Here is a 20,737-nt window from a genome sequence, read left to right as displayed (position 1 = left end):
AGGCTACACCGTACACGACACACTGACCTGTAGGCTACACCGTACACAACACACTGACCTGTAGGCTACACCGTACACAACACACTGACCTGTAGGCTACACCGTACACAACACACTGACCTGTAGGCTACACCGTACACAACACACTGACCGTCAGGCTACACCGTACACAACACACTGACCTGTAGGCTACACCGTACACAACACACTGACCTGTAGGCTACACCGTACACAACACACTGACCTGTAGGCTACACCGTACACAACACACTGACCTGTAGGCTACACCGTACACAACACACTGACCTGTAGGCTACACCGTACACAACACACTGACCTGTAGGCTACACCGTACACAACACACTGACCTGTAGGCTACACCGTACACAACACACTGACCTGTAGGCTACACCGTACACAACACACTGACCTGTAGGCTTCACCGTACACAACACACTGACCGTCGAATGTAGGCTACACCGTACACAACACACTGACCTGTAGGCTACGCCGTACACAACACACTGACCTGTAGGCTACACCGTACACAACACACTGACCTGTAGGCTACACCGTACACAACACACTGACCTGTAGGCTACACCGTACACAACACACTGACCTGTAGGCTACACCGTACACAACACACTGACCTGTAGGCTACGCCGTACACAACACACTGACCTGTAGGCTACACCGTACACAACACACTGACCTGTAGGCTACACCGTACACAACACACTGACCTGTAGGCTACACCGTACACAACACACTGACCTGTAGGCTACACCGTACACAACACACTGACCTGTAGGCTACACCGTACACAACACACTGACCGTCAAATGCCTCAATACTGTATCACTTGCATATATATATATATATATATATATATATATATATATACACACACACACACACACACACACACCGACTGACTGTAAAGTAGCCTGTGCCATTGTTTCAAGTCTCTAAACTAAGAGTGAGGCTGATCACTTACAGCAGCAGACTTCTCTCAAAGTGTGCACACGCTAGTCAATATGCCCCAAGAGGGCACTCGGCTTCTATAGAGGTCTAAAGATGATTAACTTTCCAGTGCTGGTATACTCATACACAGCATTGCCCCATGAGAGCCCTAGATTTGTAGGAACTACATAAAAGTGCTCGAGTTCTGGAAAAGCATTAAAGTACTTAAAAGAGGGACAGCATAGCCAGATAACATCGCCGATTTTAAAACGGCGAAACGGGATGTTAAATAATATAAGACGCGTGATCGTTTTGTCAAACGGAATTACATTTTCACCGTCAAACACCCAAATGTATTTGGACATGATGATGTTACATTGTGCTGTCCATAGATGTGGGATGTAAATGATGTTGCATCATGTGGTGTTATATGCATTATATCCTTTTGGATGGTAACAATATGTGTAATCCTGTTACTGTATGTCATGCTTGTCAATATCCCCCATAACGTTACAGTGTAACTCCACACCAACATCACTAATGCACATGTGTCAAATTGTACACTGTACATTAACTGTTCATGTTTGATGCCTCAGTGATGAATGGTTCATCTCTTCACTAACAGTACAGTTCATCTCTTACTGTGATAGATCATTTGTTGCATTGCTCGACCGCAACCTCTGCCCCTCTCAAGTTTATGAATAAAACCCAAGGAATTATCTACTCTGATGTCTCTTCAGGCGTAATTAAATGTAAGTTGAGTTGGTCAGAGATGTAAATATTAAATATTAAATGATCACAAGCCTGTGCTGCTTAATTTCTAAACCACCTTATTTTGAGCTGTAAATAAATTAATCCAACAAACAAATTGAATCAAAAGATTAGTCACACTCCGCTCAGTAGCTACCGATTTGACTTACAAAAAGTCCTTGACTGCCAAAAGTTTGACTGCCATTGGCTTGAAGGACACAACCACTTTTTTAACATTTGATACAGCTCAGCAAGTTATTTCAAAAGATGTCTGTAACTACACAATAACTCCAAGCAGCAGGATAAAACTGAAGTCATACATCTCAGAACATCTTAACTTAACAGCAAAAAACCAAGACCCCAGCAAAGCCACAAGTGCACTTGTACTTGACCAAAAAAAAAAAAGTAAGTGTAAAAGTTCCTTCCCCCTCAATTCAAAAGTTATGTTCCATTATTATTATTCCCTCTTTTGCTGTTGCCTACCTGTGGTCCTCCTCGCGGCTTCACTGCGATAAACTCATTATCTGACTTGTCCCACAACACTCAAAGTCCCGCTACGCTCTCCCTCTCTCTCTCTCTGTGATGTGGACATTCCGGCAGTACGAGCAAACAATAAGGAATATGCTCACTGCACGCTCCCTGCCTATGGAGCATTACATCATCAGCATGCCCTAATATGGAGCTATGCATCTCAAAAAAGGGGGTGTGTGCTTGCCTGGTTGTGTGTGTGTGTGTGTGTGTGTGTGTGTCAGAAGCTGTTTTATAACAAGACGTTGTAGAAAGGGGTGGTGGTGTGGTGTGTGTGTGTGTGTGTGTGTGTGTGTGTGTGTGTGTGTGTGTGTGTGTGTGGGGGGGTGTTTCTTGACATGCGTGCCGTGTGAAATATCTGCTAGTCTGTCAGAGCCACCAGAGGCAGGGCAGTAGGTGAGGAGAGACATGCAGTTCGAGTTACCGCGTTTCCTTCTGGCTCTTGTCAGCGTTAGTCATTAATTGGAGAGAAGGGGGGTGTCAAATAAAATGGGGAGACTAAAAATATATATATATAGAAAGAATGAACTTGTCTGTATCAAGTTCGCTTAGTAAGAATAATATTCGTACTATTCCGTTTGGATGCCGAATTTCAACTTGTTCACTCTCAGTTGAAATCAGCTGAACAAGACATTTTATATTTTTACACTAAAAACTTTAACTCAAGTCTAAAGGCAAACATTGAGATTGGTCTTTTAGGTTCCCACAAATATCATGTTAGTAATATTGTTTTCTCAACTGGTGCTGGTGTTGCCCTCATACACTCACAATATAAATGTTTTCCATATATAGGACTCAGGATTTTTTCACTCTGACCCATCCAACTTAACTCACGTGTTTCTCATTCACGACAGAATGGAGATTATATCATCACTAAATCCACCCATTGAAAGTCACCTACCCTGACGGGTCGGTCCATTTGTACACTTTCAGAGGCACATCATTAACATGGTTTCCACTGTGCATTTGTCACTATGACTGCTGGGATTGCACTTGACAGAGATTCATTAGGGTTACTGGGTTAATTGCCTTTCAGCACGTCAGTGCCTCTATTGTCCATAGCAAAGAACACAGTGTTTGTTCAAATAGTGAGAAGGGCAACATGAATGGATCCAAATGGCTATGTCATCAGTCACGTTCAAGTACTACGGAAAGAGTGAGACTCTTCCTGTCTCCTGCGCTTCTAAATCCAACGGGTCACGGACCCACAACGACTGACGTACGTCTGCCTTACCAGACAGCGCAAGTTCGGCCCAACCAACATGAACGACAGACATTTTACTGAGGTTGGCCACTTTGATGGCCTACATTAGTGGTTTTCTGTCATACTGAAATATTACGAAGACAAAAGTCACTCATGAAGTCATGATTGTAACAATATTATTACAGTGCTAATGTTAAATGTCTGCTTCACAGTGGAAATACACTGGAGCAGGATGGAGAGGATGCTAGAAGTGAAACGAAAAGGAGTTGGATGCAGCACAGATTTGATGTCCAGTATGCGTCTGAGCCAGGCTAAGACATCATGGTTACCAATACAACCAAGGAAGTAAAAGTAAGTAATAGACTTGTTTTCCTCTGCTGTTAATATAATACATAACGGTAAAGCATTCTGGCAAAAATGCTTTACATCAAAGTGAAGAAATCATGATATAAGGGGGAGGGGGCTTTTTCAACCTTTTATTGATAGTATAGTCTGTGTGAGAGAGCGAGACATGGACCTGCTGGGAGAGAGAGTAGGAGAATGACATGCAGCAAATGGTCCAATGGGCCTGGGAATTGTACCAGGGACTCGCTGTCAGGCACCCACCTCACCCAGGTAGAAATGGTCTTGTGAGTCATGTGAGATGGTACTATACGTCTAACAGATCTTTGATATTCCATACGGTTCGCCTGTAATTACCCTATTTCTTACAAAAGGCATGCACCATATATCATGAACGAAACATCATATCATACTCCAACTGCAATCGCATGTTTAGGGGCCTTTTATAGAGAGCATGGCATGCTATTCTAGTTTAAAGGGGCTGTGTCAACCAAGACGTCTTCTCCTTGTTGCGTTTTGAATTGTTTACAATTGGAACAATTGGAAAACCGAGCAACATGACTAAGCGCTGAGCATTTATTTCGCACTCGCATGTTCACGTGTGTTGTTTTTCGTTGCTTGCTGAGAGCTCAAATCTTTTCAACTCGGGAGTTTGGAAGTGTGCCAAAGCGAGCGCTTTGGCGATTTCAGTAGGGACTAAACGTCCCAGACTCCCAGTGCATTGCACACAACAGCCCCTACATCTCTGAATTGTTTACACCCTGTTTTAGCCCCTATATATAATTTAGATGTCACCAGACTTATAATTAAGCGAAGATCTCTGATTGTCTGGCTACACGAGAGACTGCTCCCTGAGGACCTCAGGCTGCGCGCAGGCTTGTAGTTAGTTAATGACTATAAAGTGTCATTAGGAGCTAGGCCACAAAGGGCCTTTAAAGTAATCAGTAACATCTTAAAATCAATCCTAAAACAGAACCAGTGTAGGGAAGCTAAAATAGGAATAATAATACCGGTATTATCTTCTCCTGGTTTTAGTTAAAGGAGAATTCCATACTAGAAGGCTTTCTTACCTTTCTTTGTAGTTGTTACGTCCCCACCAAAGAGGTCCAGGTGTTTTTTTGTGCAAAAACTCCTTATTGGCTATTTCCCCTACCATAAGCCCTCAATGGATTGCATTGAATTGAATGGGGCTATGGGGTGTTGTGCTAATTCGCTTATTTCCATCTAAATAAGTAGTAAAGTGTGCCACTTGGGATATTATTTACATTATGAAGAGAGGATATATACAAAAAAATAATAATTTTGAGCGATGGAAATAAGCGAATTAGCACATCACCCCATAGCCCCATTCAATTCCCATTCAATGCAATGCATTTAGGGCTTATGGTAGGGGAAATGGCCAATATAACACACAAAATAACACCTGGACCTCTTTGGTGGGGACGTAACAACTACAAATAAAGGCAAGAAAGCCTTCTAGCATGGAATTCTCCTTTAAGAGTCTAGCAGCAGTGTTCTGTACAATTTAGTGCCCATTTTGTGTTTTGCTTATTATTATCAGGGCCTGATAACACAAATAACACAACGTTCCTCTAATGGAATCGTTACTGTATAAAGATGTCCCAACTCGCATACTAAAAGAACACCAAGGTATGAACAGTATGAACTATGAAGCGATAATGTTAAGATCCATGATTACGAATGAACCATTCACCTTTCATTCTCAGTGATTCATTTCAAATCAAGGAAATCACATGTCGGTGATGTTCTCCGTAAAACCAGGCACTTGGCAGGGCTATAGGCGGGAGGGAGCATGATGGACTCCATTTAATGCCTCTTAATGTGACTGTCACATTAGGGTAATTGGTGAGGCAGTGTCAGAAGAAGCCCGTGATGATAGTCTGGAGGCTGCAATGAATTCTGAAACCGGGTGAAGGGGAGATCAATTTGGGCACGTTGCCCAGAGTAACCCAACTCTTCTGTCTCTCTCTCATACCCTCTCACTCATATTAACCACATATTAACCCTATATATATACTGTACTTCAGTTGAACAGAAAAAGGCAAGAGGGTCTATACTCAGTCCTCTCCTGTTCTCCCTGTACACCAAGAGGGTCTATACTCAGTCCTCTCCTGTTCTCCCTGTACACCAAAGGGTCTATACTCATGCAGTCCTCTCCTGTTCTCCCTGTACACCAAGAGGCACTATACTCAGTCCTCTCCTGTTCTCCCTGTACACCAAGAGGGTCTATACTCAGTCCTCTCCTGTTCTCCCTGTACACCAAGAGGGTCTATACTCAGTCCTCTCCTGTTCTCCCTGTACACCAAGAGGGTCTATACTCAGTCCTCTCCTGTTCTCCCTGTACACCAAGAGGGTCTATACTCAGTCCTCTCCTGTTCTCCCTGTACACCAAGAGGGTCTATACTCAGTCCTCTCCTGTTCTCCCTGTACACCAAGAGGGTCTATACTCAGTCCTCTCCTGTTCTCCCTGTACACCAAGAGGGTCTATACTCAGTCCTCTCCTGTTCTCCCTGTACACCAAGAGGGTCTATACTCAGTCCTCTCCTGTTCTCCCTGTACACCAAAGGTCTTACCCCAAAATAGACCCATCTACACAAGCTCACACGCGTCACAACATGACAACATGTGTTGAGAGCTTATATATTCGCCAAATGTTCACTGCAGTGTTCGTGTTGTTGAGCCCTATTTTCAAAAATGGCTGATTTCAAAGCCCAGAACACATCTTTCTCTCTCACTCATATTAGCACTTAAGCCCTAATTTATGATGTGATATTTATTTAAAAAAAACAGTTTGAAAGTTAAATTAAAAACCATTTGTAAATGGTAGATTTTTGATTTTTAGTGTTTGTGTTTGCCAGTTGTTGAAAGTAACTAAGCACATTTCTTTAAAGGGCCACTTCACCCCTTTTGCAACTTATTTTAATGATGTTTGGGAGACAAGAAACACTTTCCTGTAGGTAATATGTGTTTTTAGATATTTTAGTATTTCAAAGTGTATGTGATGTCATGGACACTGGTAAGTACTGTACTTTACTTTACTGTACTTTACTTGAACTGCACTACATCTCGGTTCCAAATATTGTACTTTTGCTCCACTACATTTATTTGAAAGCTTTAGTTACTTTGTAGATTATGATTATTCATTATTACCAGTAAGACGCCCCGAGGGCATGCATCTGCCTGAGTGACGGCAGACTGCTGGGCGAGCGCTGGCGCTTTGGCATGGGGGGGGGGTCAGATCAACATATGGAATATATGGCCATATATGGAGTGTCTTGAGTGTACAGGGATTGATGAGGTCGGATCAACAAGAGTTGCTGGCCGGCTCCATATATGCAGATCTAGGTGATGAACCATGTATGGTGTTGAGGTCAGTGTTGCGATCTCTATATATGGAGATGGCCATATATGGTGGCTTGACGTGTCACGAGGCGACGCACTGTGAGCTTGTAGATCTGCTACTTTCAAAAGATGTTTGTGCATTTGAAAACTTGAAATGGAACAGTCTGCATAGTGAGCACTTTCTACTTTTGGTGCAAATACCTTTGTACTTTTACTCAAGTACATTTTGAATTTCAGACTTTTTTTCCCCCCAGCACTGGTTTTTGCCTATAATGCCATGGCCACAAGCCAGGGTTGAAGTGGTTAAGGGATTCCTTTCCTTTCGAATGCGCTGTAATCTGATTGTCCAGAGATGTCTTTCATTGCCTTTTCTTCGCCTAGGGCACTCCAGAGACTTCTAACGTAGAGCTGTAATGCATTTCTGTCAGGACATGCGTGGGAGACACGGGAGACGAACGCACACGCCGGTCAAACGTAATTGATGTCGGTCAACAGCACACAAAATAAAACACACACAATCAAAAGTATTTTGCAATCTCCAGTAAATCTGGCACCAGAGTCCAGAGACTGTATGTATATGGCGTGCTTGCGATTTTTGGATTGGTGCTCCCATTCCTCCATTTTCTCTGTACCCAAACAGTTTAGGTTTCTCACTACAAACAACTCAGTCATCCAAAATCAGGCTGTCTATTTCCAAACCCTGGATGTGTCCGGGAAACCAGCGTGCTGTTGTGCACAGACATGGAAATAATCCAGATGTCAGAGATGAAAACGTCAGGGAGTAATAATGTGGCCACACACAGCATGTTTGCTGTGACGAGTCCCAACCAAAATGACAAATGGAGGCGGGGGGGGGGGGGGGGGGGGGGGTATATGACGCAACGTTATGTAACATCTCTGGCACAATGTGCTCCACAGAGGAATGTCGAGGTTCGGACCTCAGTTTTGTGGAGTGGGAAGGTTCAGTGCTGTTGCGGTTCTGCAAAACAATTGTCAAAATGTCCCCGCGTTGCTCCAAACCTGTCACACAAGGTCTGCGTTGACTTTCAAGAGCCCACATCTGAGCTGGAGTCAGCACATGTATCACATCTGATCTGGAGTCAGCACATGTATCCAACAGCGTTGGGTTTCCAATGTAAACCGCATGGTGGGGTGACGCCACCAAATGTGGGTTCCACTAGATGGGCCAATCATGTTCTGTTTGGATCCACGTGGTTTTTATACATTTTCTTTAATGCTGTGATCAAGCTTCAACAGCTCGACATGTTTTGCTGACAGACACTGCCCCCGAGAGCTCGATTCCTGGCGAGGATCAAACGGAACCATCGAGGGCCAAGTTACATGAGACAAACTGTGGTGTCGTTGGGTCGTTGTTGTTGAGCAGCGAACATGCAGAGTTCTGCGAGTATAAGAGAGAGAGACTACGGGCTCTATTTTTGCTAAACCCCTTATCCTTAAACTACTTTGCCTTTTTGAAAAACATTTTTGAATGTTAAAATAGACACTCTACAAGCTCACAACGTGTCGATGTAGATCGGCTAGTATTCAAAACTATTTGAACTATTCAAAAATGTTTTTCAAAATAGTAAAAAAAAAGACAAAGAAGTTTAGGGATAAGGGGTTTAGCATGGACGAAAATAGAGCCCTTTATGCCTTCAGTTTCTGGGATCCAATCTAATGAAGATCTAATAAGCCATTAACCACTTTAAACACTTGAACCCTATACTTAAACTGATCGGGGTCCCCCCGGGGTCTATACTTGGTCCCCTTCTTTTTGAGGGTTTAATGTTTGTTTTTAGTTCAATGTTTGTTTTAAATGATTACAATTTCATTGACAATGAAGGGAGAATTTACGTCATCTTGTCCTTAACACATTAACATTAACTCCCATTAACAATAAAGAGAATTTAATGTTTGTTTTGACACCGTTTGTTTTACATCATCATTCCATCACCTAATCATAGCATGATCACACACGGGTGTGATTTTTTCAATTTATTCTACTCGAATGCTCAAATATAGCCAATCTACAAGCCCACAACATCTGGTATTTAGCCTATCATGACACGCCCAGGATAGGGTTCATGTGGTTAGGCTAGTGTGACCATTATTTTCAAACACTCAATCTGGGACCCATAACCACCCATAGCCCTCCTGCACTATTTTATACTTCACCCTACCAAGGCTCTCGCGTGACAACAGTACCTCAAATCTCTAGCTCTGCTCTAGAGCTGCTATTTGTTTTTGCATTTATTTATTTGAAAATCTTCCCCTATACTACTGACATAATGACATCCTCAAAAAAGGGACGGCAGGTTCAAAGTGTTTAGTTGGACGACTGGAGCAGTCACAGACCCACTGGCCCATATGAGCACCTGCGCTCTTCTCATTGTTGTGTGTGTGTGTGCGTGTGCGTGCATGTGCGTGCGCGCGTGTCTGCGGTGCGCACACGCATAGCCCTTAGGCCTGAAGTCTACTAAGAAACAAGTGGTAGCCACTTCGACAAACGTGTGCTACATCTGTACACATTGCACACGCATGCGTGTGTGTGTGTGTGTCTGTCTGTCTGTCTGTCTGTCTGTGTGTGTGTGTGTGTGTGTGTGTGTGTGTGTGTGTGTGTGTGTGTGTGTGTGTGTGTGTGTGTGTGTGTGTGTGTGTGTGTGTGTGTGTGTGTGTGTGTGTGTGTGTGTGTGTGTGTGTGTGTGTGTGTGTGTGTGTGTGTGTGTGTGTGTGTGTGTGTGTGTGTGTGTGTGTGTGTGTGACTGTGCGAGGCAGCGCACTACCTAGGGTCTCGATTTACAAAGCAGATCAGACAGAGTCTTTACTTTGCAGCTGTCACAGATGAGGCCTGGTCTTGCCAGTCAGTGTGGAGCAGGCGGCTGGCCTGTCACAGATGAGGCCTGGTCTTGCCAGTCAGTGTGGAGCAGATGAGGCCTGGTCTTGCCAGTCAGTGTGGAGCAGGCGGCTGGCCTGACACACACGTGTGATTTGCCGGCGGAGCCCAGGGGGCTGATTACCTGACAATGCACACATACGTACGTGAGGTGACATCACTGGCTCGTAATCAAATCCACATGGCGCCTTCCATTCATCCCCACACCCTCCACCCCCCTCCCCCCCTGCCCCACACACTGTTTTCCTGTCTGCCCCCATTTTTCCCTCTTTTCCCCGTGATGTCTTCCTATCTACTCACACCTCTGTCTCTTCACTCTGTTTCCTCATTTCTTGTTTTGGACGTGCTTTCTTCTCATGACTTCTAAGTGCCGAGCTATGCTCTTGTATATCTTCTATTTTTTTTAAACCATGAAAATGTGTGCAAATCTTTGAATATATTCTTTCACATCAAACGTTTTTAGCTGATATCTTTGCTTCTGGCAGTCCCTGAAACAACATATCATCAGATGGGGGTCGGCGGCCAAATGCATATAATTCTTGGGGTCCTTGACATGAAGATGTTTGAGAAACACTGATATCGAAACATAGGTTTTTTTTCGCTCAGGCGTGTCGAAGCCACTCTGCGAATGGAACGGATGCATGCAGTGCCCAGTTTAGCCCGGGCAGAGCGGCACGGGCATAACGGCACGGGCATGTGCTGGCTGGCACCAGTGGAGTGATGACGTCACAGTGACACATTATGTGTGACTTCCAAATAGAAGGGTTGGGCCAGGTGTGCAGGCTATGATTTAAGAGACTTATAACAGCTGTTGAGTCCATTAAAAAAATCATAAAAGAATGAACTGTGTGTGTGTGTGTGTGTGTGTGTGTGTGTGTGTGTGTGTGTGTGTGTGTGTGTGTGTGTGTGTGTGTGTGTGTGTGTGTGTGTGTGTGTGTGTGTGTGTGTGTGTGTGTGTGTGTGTGTGTGTGTGCGTGTGCGCGCGCTTTTCTCTACACAATACATACTAAATGGACAGGGCAGACACATGTGTCGGCTGCCATCAGCAGATACAGTAACAGGTGATAATCATTACTCTATGCAAGTGTTTTGGACTTTGATATAAATAGCAAACACTTAAAAGGGGATGTTCTTAAGAGCTGCATTCCCAGATGTGGCACATCTCAGAGCCAAGTGCCACACACAAACCACCACACGATGGCTGGAGTCATACCAACAGTCCGACAGGCATTAGTTCGACAACGATGTCGCTGCGGGGTAAAACGAACCCGTGGCAGGTTAAAACTAACCTGTGGATCCCGACATGCGTGGCAGGTTAAACTGTAGGTTTGACTGTAGGACTGTTAGTATGTCGGACCAAACACATGCACCCGGCTAGTGCATGTGTTTTAGGCCCCGCATCTCCCTCACAAAACTCTCCATAAACATTAAACATAAAAAGAACACATAACTTAGACATTTTCAGCAAGGCTCACAGGACGAAAGGAAGATACACACACACGTGCGCACACACACATTAACACACAAACGCCCACACTAACAAACAAACACCCGGACGACGCTGTCCAGCTGTCAGTGAACACTAACAGGGTGGATGTTCCTTAAAGAGACTCTTCTTTGATGGTTTCCTGATGGATTACAGTTAATCTCAGGGATTTCATGAGGCTCATGCAGGCGTATGAGGCTCTGAGCTAGGATCTATAATCAGCTTTCATGAGGCTCATGCATGATGGCGTATGAGGCTCTGAGCTAGGATCTATAATCAGCTTTCATGAGGCTCATGCAGGCGTATGAGGCTCTGAGCTAGGATCTATAATCAGCTTTCATGAGGCTCATGCATGGCGTATGAGGCTCTGAGCTAGGATCTATAATCAGCTTTCATGAGGCTCATGCAGGCGTATGAGGCTCTGAGCTAGGATCTATAATCAGCTTTCATGAGGCTCATGCATGGCGTATGAGGCTCTGAGCTAGGATCTATAATCAGCTTTCAAGGAGAAGAGATGTTTTAAATTACAGGCCTAAAAAAAGGTTGCATACCGTACCTATAAATATCAGGTCTGTCTGTCTGCCTCCTCACCTGCTGCCGTTATGCTACTGTATGTGGGATAACCTAATATCAGGTCTGTCTGCCTGCCTCCTCACCTGCTGCCGTTATGCTGCTATATGTGGGATAACCTGTCTGTCTGCCTCCTCACCTGCTGCCGTTATGCTGCTGTATGTGGGATAACCTGTCTGTCTGCCTCCTCACCTGCTGCCGTTATGCTGCTGTATGTGGGATATCAGGTCTGTCTGTCTGCCTCCTCACCTGCTGCCGTTATGCTGTATGTGGGATAACCTAACCAGGTCTGTCTGTCTGCCTCCTCACCTGCTGCCGTTATGCTGCTGTATGTGGGATAACCTGTCTGTCTGCCTCCTCACCTGCTGCCATTATGCTGCTGTATGTGGGATAACCTAAGTAAAGTCACAAGATTCAACCTTGTGGGGGAACAGTCAGTGGCACAGTCGGTAGAGCTGTCGCCTCACAGCTAGAAGGTCCTGGGTTTGATTCCCGCTGGGGACAGTGAGGGCGCTGGGGGAGTATTCTCTCCTCCGCGTCATCAGTGCCCATACCCGAGGCGGGGTTGGCGAAAGGGCCTTTCTGTGTGGAGTTCATCAGTGCCCATACCCGAGGCGGGGTTGGCGAAATGGCCTTTCTGTGTGGAGTTTGCATGTTCTCCTCGTGTCCCCTAGGGTAGGTACCCTCACAAAAAACATGCCGTAATCCTGGTCTCTAAACTACCTCCTCCTGGCCAGCCGGGACGCCTGATGGAGGGGAAAGGATCTGGTCAGAATAACGTGTTCCTTCCACGCTCTACGTCCGGCCGGGGAAACTCCCCCCCCTGTCGGGTGAAAAGAAGCAGCTTGGACTCCTCATGCATAGAAGGAAGCATGAGTTCAGTCCGCTGCAACTGATGCCCCTGTCTGCTCTCGCAGCGTTTTCTGTAACTATAAAATTATAAAAAATAAATCTAAATCTGGTCTCGACTCTGTCTCGCCTCCCGTCGATCTCGGTCTCGATTCGGACTCGACCCCCTCCCACACTCGATCTTGACTCGGACTCGGTCTTAGTCTTGACTTGGACTCGCTTTAGGTGGACTCGACTACAACACTATTCATAAGTTTACCCACTTAATTCTGACACCGCAGCTCTAAGTCTCAGCCTGCTACTCTGTGGCTACTATGGCAGAAATCACACTAACACCAAGCGCCTGTTGCCTGCCAGAGAGACAGAGTACTGGGGCCTCATTCATCCATTCTGCCAGTTATCTCCAAACACTGTCCAGCATCTTTATACAAAGGAAATGGCTTTCCTAATCTCGTCATTCCTTCACGATTGCATTAGCGGAAAAACTCCCAAGTGCTGAAGGCCTGTGTGTGGAGGGGGGGGGGGAGAGGCTGCTGCCAGTGATGCAGTGTCATCACATCGCTATTTCAACACTTCGCAGGCCAAGGGGACGATGTCACGGCTATGATACACAAATCATAATTTGAGTCAATCAAGTGTTGGCGGTAACATGTTGCATAAGTGACGCATTATGTAGTATATGAGTTTCAACACAGTGGTGTTGCTAACCGTTACTAATGACCTGCCACAGATCTGTTCTGATTGTCCTACTCAATTATAATTATGAAGACAAGACTGTGAATCATCTGAGATGGCTGATGACATCCAACAAAATCAGTCAATTCTGTAATTCATTACACCGTACACGTTTTTGTCTTAACGTACAGATACAAAGAAGTCTTATATTGTGTTCTTTTGGACTACTATACCTATAATTATTTGCAATTCAGTAATTGGTCGAATCATTTCTTAGACGGGACACCACTCGAGAAAGTGGTGGAATTTTAACACTTCAGTCTCAGGCTTGAAAGAAATTAAATTGCCGTCTGAGAATCCTTCTATCAACTTCTTCCACTCTACTGGATAATCTAGTATTGGTAAAATAGTGATATTACCAATACTAGATTATGCAGATTAGGAGTACAACAGTTCTAATAAATGTATAATAAATGCATTATTGATGATATGATTTTCAAGAATGGCTCAAATAGCCTTATACTTAGAAAAAGCTTGTAGATGTAGAAGTATAAAACGGGTTTTCTATACAGTGATTTTTAATAATAATAAAATGTACACTGCATGCATATACACTTATATGCATGCAGTAAATATATTTAGATTATTAAAAAGCACTTGCAAAAGCATAGCTATTCTTCCTGAGGTCCAACACCCAAAACACAACACATCATTCACCACAACATACATACAAATACACAAGTAAGACGCGCGAACGCGGGAAGCGAACGCAGCTCGTAAATTGCAAAAACAACAATTAGAATAAATTACGTAATTTTTTTAAGGTTTTTTTTAAGTTCTCTTTTGTGTTTTTTAAGATTTTTTTTAAGTTAAGTTTTTTTTTAAGTTAAGTTTTTTTTAAGTTTTGTGTGTGTGCGTGCATGTGTGTGTGTGTGTTTTTGTGTGTGATACAGCTGTGCCCTCTGGTGGCGGGCGGGTGGTGTTACAGCGTGACACACACAGACACACAGACAGACATGATCTGCTGGGTCTCATAGTAAATGCTCACTGCGTTCGCAATCACTGCGTTCGCAAATACAATACACACACACAATGGTTCACTTACACAGGATAAGAGATACATCTCAAAACAATTGCAATGTTTTTCACAATGATCTAATAGAGCCTGCCTGCTTGCTCAGGGGATAAATTAAATCTTGACCATAATGTCAACATTCTGGTCAGATCCTAGCATACTGAGTATCCTTTTTTCTTCATTCCTATAATATAAATATACAGTATATGCCTTTAAATTAAAATGTCATTTAAACCTCCATCTGACTGAAACAACCTAATTTAGATCTATTACCTCCTTTCATGTCTTTAAGGGATCTCTTCAAACAACCTGCCCTCTCTTCTATAATTTATAGCTAAGCTGAGATATGGAGATAATGTATCTGTAATGTATAGGTGCATGTGTGTGTAGTTTGGGAGTGGCTATAGGACTGGGAAAGCTTTTTTGTGTTGCGTTTTATGTAGGCCTACTACTGTATATTTTCTGTATATTGGATGATGGTCCATCATAACCCATTTTGACCTGAGATCAGATTCTAAAAATGTCTTCTACATCCTGACAGTTTTCTGAAAAAGCTATGTTTCTATGTCAGTGGTTCTTCGATTTTTCAAAAATAGCAGACCTACAAGCAAAAATAGCAGACCTACAAGCTCGTAGCGCGCCACCAAGTGGCGCGCTACGAGCTTGTAGGTCTGCTATTTTTCAATAGCCAAAGAATAACATAATGCTAACACCAAGAGTGATTCCCGCCCAAAATGGTTTAAGACCTGCATGAGACCTATTCCACAACATGTTTTCTGAAAAACCTTTCTTTCTATATCGGTAGATCCCCCCCCCCAAATTATATGTATTTTGCCGCAGACCCCCATCTCAAAATATTTTGTTCCAGGGACCCTCTAGAAGCAAATATTTGAGCTATTCAATGTTTGCCTGTTATAATGGTACCAACATCAATACAGCATGGAATGTGGAGTTTGCATGTTCTCCCCGTGTCCCCTAGGGTAGGTACCCTCACATGTTCTCCCCGTGTCCCCTAGGGTAGGTACCCTCACATGTTCTCCCCGTGTCCCCTAGGGTAGGTACCCTCACATGTTCTCCCCGTGTCCCCTAGGGTAGGTACCCTCACATGTTCTCCCCGTGTCCCCTAGGGTAGGTACCCTCACATGTTCTCCCCGTGTCCCCTAGGGTAGGTATACCCTCACAAAAAACATGCAGTAATCCTGGTCTCTACTAAACTGCCTCCCCCTGGCCAGCCGGGGCGCCTGATGGAGGGGAAAGGAACTGGTTGGAATAACGTGTTCCTTCCACGCGCTACGTCCAACCAGGGAAACTCCCCCCTGTCAGGTGAAAAGGAGCAACTCTGGACACTCAGGCATGAAGGAAGCATGAGTTCAAGTCCGTTGCTCTCCCCATGTCCCCCATATATGGGGACTAGGTTGGCGGAGGGTGTGTAGAGCCCAGGATCACATTAGATAATTGACACAGGGGTGAAAAATGGGTTACAAAATCGTGGGATAAAAAATTATTAAAACAAAAATACAGCATGGAATTATTGTGGACAAAATCTTATCCAACGACAACAAAATGTTGTTTAGTTTTGGGTCTGAGAGGCTAAATGTCATCAGGCTCAAACGCTGAACAGATAATGGGCCTTGATATGAAGAGGGTTGAAAACCACTGTGCTAGGATGGTACAAGCTAGGCTCAGGCTGTTAACGCATTTTGGACTGAGGTCGATTATAAATAGATAATCCAAATACATGACCGAGAGAACTAAATATGTTACATGATCACCAGTCCGATTCACGGCGGCTGTTACGACAAGTTGCGTCTGAATTCCTGCTCATGATGTCATTCATTTGGCTTGTTTAATTCTGAGTACAGCTCTAAGCTTGGTTTCTTTAGTTAAAAATGTTCGCTCTGAAATATATATTCAATTATTTGCGCCACATGAACGATTTTTCAAAAATAGCAGACCTACAAGCTCATAGCGCGCCACTCGGTGGCGCGCTATGAGCATGTAGATCTGCTATTTTTCAATAGCTAAATTATAACAATGTTTAAAACACCAAAAGGGGTTCCCGCCCAAAATGGGTTAAAACGGCAAGATCTCCGTCTGTAGCACAAACGTATCTATAAATAGATAATCCAAATACATGACCGAGAGAACTAAATATGTTACATGATCACCAGTCCGATTCACGGCGGCTGTTACGACAAGTTGCGTCTGAATTCCTGCTCATGATGTCATTCATTTGGCTTGTTTAATTCTGAGTACAGCTCTAAGCTTGGTTTCTTATCTCTGTCTTTATCTCATCTTTTGGCATCTTTCGATGCCAAAAGTAAATCACGTTTAGTTGTTTCTTTCATTATAGCATCATAGCATTTCCTTTCAGCCTATACATCTCTCACACTTTCCCGCCCTCCGTCCTTTATACCATCCTTGTTTGAAGACAACCTTTCGTCTGTATCACCGCCTCACATTAAAGGACCACTTCACCACTTTTCAACATCTCTTCATATAATTGGTCCTCACTAATGTTCATGATAAAACACCACCATTTTTTCCTACTCAGTCTGTGTCTCATAGGAGGGCTTTGGGCAGTTCGGACACCCGTCCACCAGTGACATCATTAGGCAGATTTCTTTTTAAACAATATTTGTTTTAAATATATATTTAGATTTTTATTATCGTGAGAACGATGGCTTCAACTTTTGCATTGCAACTTTTCAGGAAAAGAAAGCCTGACGTTTCTATTAGCTTGGATTCACCATCGATGATGTCACTGGTAGACAGGTTTCTGAACTGCCCAAAGCCTTCCTATGAGACACAGACTGAGTAGGAAAAAATGGTGGTATTTTATCATGAACATTAGTTAGGAGCAATTATAGGAAGAGAAGTTGAAAAGTGGTGAAGTGGTCTTTAAGACCTGGAACGCATCTGTGTCACCTTGGCGTTTAACCACTTTAACCGTTATTTTAAATGTTAGCTGTTGAGAAATAGCAGGTATACAAGCTCATATCATCCTATTAGCTCGTAGATCTGCTATTTTTTGAAAAATCATGAATATATTATTCTTTCACAGCAACCGTTTTTAACACAATCTTTGGTTCTGGGGAGTCCCTGGAACAAAACGTTTTGAGATGGAGGTCGGCAGCCAAATACATAATAATAATTATAAGGGGTCTTGACATGAAAAGGTTTGAGCACCACATAGAAACATAGGCTTTTCAGAAATGACATTTGTAGAATCAGATCCTGAGGTCTTATATGGTTAGTTCCGATTTTTGGACTTAAAGCTGTAGGAAATACATGTGACCATGATGTGACAATGGTATATTGATAATTGCAATTACAGTATGAAGCACAATAATCTGGATTATCATTTTAGCCATAATAGTGTGCAGCCCTACCATGCTCTCACTCTCTCTCGCTCTCTCTCTCTGTCTCGCTCTCTGTCTCTCTAATAAAACAAACCTTCACCAGATGTCATAAGTCATCGTTTCGTTGAACCCTCTCATAAACGCCATGTTCACAGTAAAAAATCCTCAAATGGACCCTTACAGGTCCCCGATGGGTCCACGTGGGTCCGTCTTTAACACTCTCCGGGTTAAATTAACATTGAGGATTTTGGCCTGCGTTGGCTGCGCTCCACACTCCGTTCCAGAGAACGCCAAGCAGCCCCTCAAATAACACATTGTTCCTTCCCTGGATGTAATGGATTACATACCAGGGAATTTCAGTCCTGAAATGGACAGAGACAAAGAAGCCAATGAAAAAAAGTAAAAAACAAAATAAAAACAGTAATCCTTTACAAGTTACAGTTACATTTTACGACCGCCTTATCATCAACGCCGATGTTGCTCTCTCAGTGTTTCCACCAGGGCCGGCCAACTGCTTGCTTGCTCCCTCACAACACACACGCACGCACGCACACACACATGCACGCACACACAGACACTGACATGCATAGACGCACAGATGATCCAAATACACACACACACACACACACACACACACACACACACACACACACACACACACACACACACACACACAAACACCATGTCTCGGTCTCAAAATCCAGTGTCACGCCCTGCATCCCCAGTCACTATCATTTACATTCCTGTTTAACACTAAGACACACACAGTTGTGTGTGTGTGTGTGTGTGTGTGTGTGTGTGTGTGTGTGTGTGTGTGTGTGTGTGTGTGTGTGTGTGTGTGTGTGTGTGTGTGTGTGTGTGTGTGTGTGTGTGTGTGTGTGTGTGTGTGTGTGTGTGTGTGTGTGTGTGTGTGTGTGTGTGTGTGTGTGTGTGTGTGTGTGTGTGTGTGTGTGTGTGTGTGTGTGTGTGTGTGTGTGTGTGTGCTGACATCACTCTCCTCCTCCACGCTCAGAAGGGATGAGACTGGCCGGGGCGTCTAGCCGGGTGTGGATCCATTCCTGGATGGATTGGTTTCTATTGTCTTCTCACTTCCTGCTCCGTCTGTACACATTTTTCGTTATTTCTCACATTTCTTTGGCGATGTCAAACGGCCTCCCACAACCACCACCACCACCACAGTGAAACCAAACATGTAGTAGAGCCTCTGCCAGCTCACGTCATGTAGTCGGAATTTCGTGGGTTCAAATCCAGCAGCACGCGTCGTGGCAGCTGGCATGATGTCGACCCCCCCCTCCCCCCCGCAAACCGTTTCTCTCTTTATACTGTATTTTATCTGCTATATGACATGAATGACACTCGGCAGTGGTTCCCAAACTTTTCAGGTCGAGAAAAGAGAGATTCAAAGTTTTGGCCCAGGACCCAAACTAGTGGAAATAGCCGATCTCACAATCAATCACACAACGCGGCGCAAAGCGAAAAAAATCATTGAATTTTGTTTTTAATCTTGGCTTTTTTGGTAATGTTTTTAAATGGTAATTAACAATCACACCCGTGTGAAGTGAGGTGCGCTAATATATTAAAATCTAACTCATGTTGATTAGGTAATGGTGATGTAAAACAAATGGTGCCAACACAAAAAGATGAAATTACCTACCTAGGTTCCATCCTGGAGGATAATCTTTCCGGTAATAAAATGGCCACCAACGTAATCAAAAAAAGTCAACCAAGATTCCTTTACAGGATCTCCTCACTGGTCAAGTGAGGAGAGGTTTCTTCGACTATGCATGCACCTCTTGGTACCACAGCACCTCAAAGGCCTTAAAACAAGACTCCAGACTTCCCAAAACAAACTGGTCAGGCTCCTACTTGGCCTCACACCCCGAACCCACCTCACCCCTGCCCACTTTGACAGGCTGGAATGGCTTAGTACAACATCTTGCAATGGGTCTGGTCCACAAGATCCGATACACCACCAAGATACCCATGTACTTGTCTAAATACTTCCTTAATGTTAACGAAGTCCACACCCACAACACCAGAGGGAGTGCAACAAACCATGTGCAACCTAGATTCGGCACAAACAAGGGACTAAATTATTTTCGCTCCTATGCCACTAAAATGTCCAGCGCCCTACCAACAGTCATTAAGACATGTGAATCCCTTGACTCCTTCAAAACCACTCTCAAAGGGCACCTACGGACGGCTGCAATTCAATTCTGGCCCCCGTAAAATCTGAATCCCTCCCCACAAACTCACCCCTTTTCCCCCTCACTGTATATGTTTATTTTCCCTTTTTACCTCCTTTATGATGAATTCCTGTTCTGTTCTTTGACTATATAGAAGTGTCTATTTGTACATCTCTAAATGTTTGATTAATTGAACAAGGTGGACCCTCTTGTAAACAAGTGTAATGCTTTATTGGGTCGTCCACTCACAGTTAAGTCTTTGTATTGAGTTGTGCTTGAAATGTACTGTACTTCTGCCAACTGCTAATAAATATTTCAATCAATCAAAGATTTATGATTAGGTGCTGATTTAGGACCGGTCTTAATTAATTCAACAAAGCATTCAAATGTGATAATAAGATCTGCAGACTGGTAAATGTTGTTTTGATGTCATATTGATTGACGACATCAATCTTGCCCAAATATGAAGGGGCAGATAGTGGATCTGA

The 20,737-nt window shown here is 43.8% G+C and overlaps 1 protein-coding gene and 1 long non-coding RNA gene across 2 annotated transcripts in view; one reads left to right on the top strand and one right to left on the bottom strand.

Annotated features, from left to right (window-relative positions):
• The window catches only part of LOC306917430, a 37,540-nt gene extending 27,486 nt beyond the window's left edge, over positions 1-10,054 (top strand). Inside the window, exons 5-6 of the long non-coding RNA XR_013789173.1 lie at positions 3,661-3,799; positions 9,986-10,054. This is a non-coding gene — a long non-coding RNA (uncharacterized lncRNA). The remainder of the gene's footprint in view (positions 1-3,660; positions 3,800-9,985) is intronic.
• The window catches only part of filip1l (filamin A interacting protein 1-like), a 77,750-nt gene that overhangs the window by 24,454 nt on the left and 32,559 nt on the right, over positions 1-20,737 (bottom strand). The gene's annotated exons all lie outside the window — the stretch shown is intronic.

The sequence above is a fragment of the Electrona antarctica genome (assembly GCF_951216825.1).
Source record: "Electrona antarctica genome assembly, chromosome: 24".
Taxonomy (NCBI): domain Eukaryota; kingdom Metazoa; phylum Chordata; class Actinopteri; order Myctophiformes; family Myctophidae; genus Electrona; species Electrona antarctica.
The sequence above is the reverse complement of the archived record's forward strand: the minus strand, read 5'-3'. Positions and strand labels throughout refer to the sequence as shown.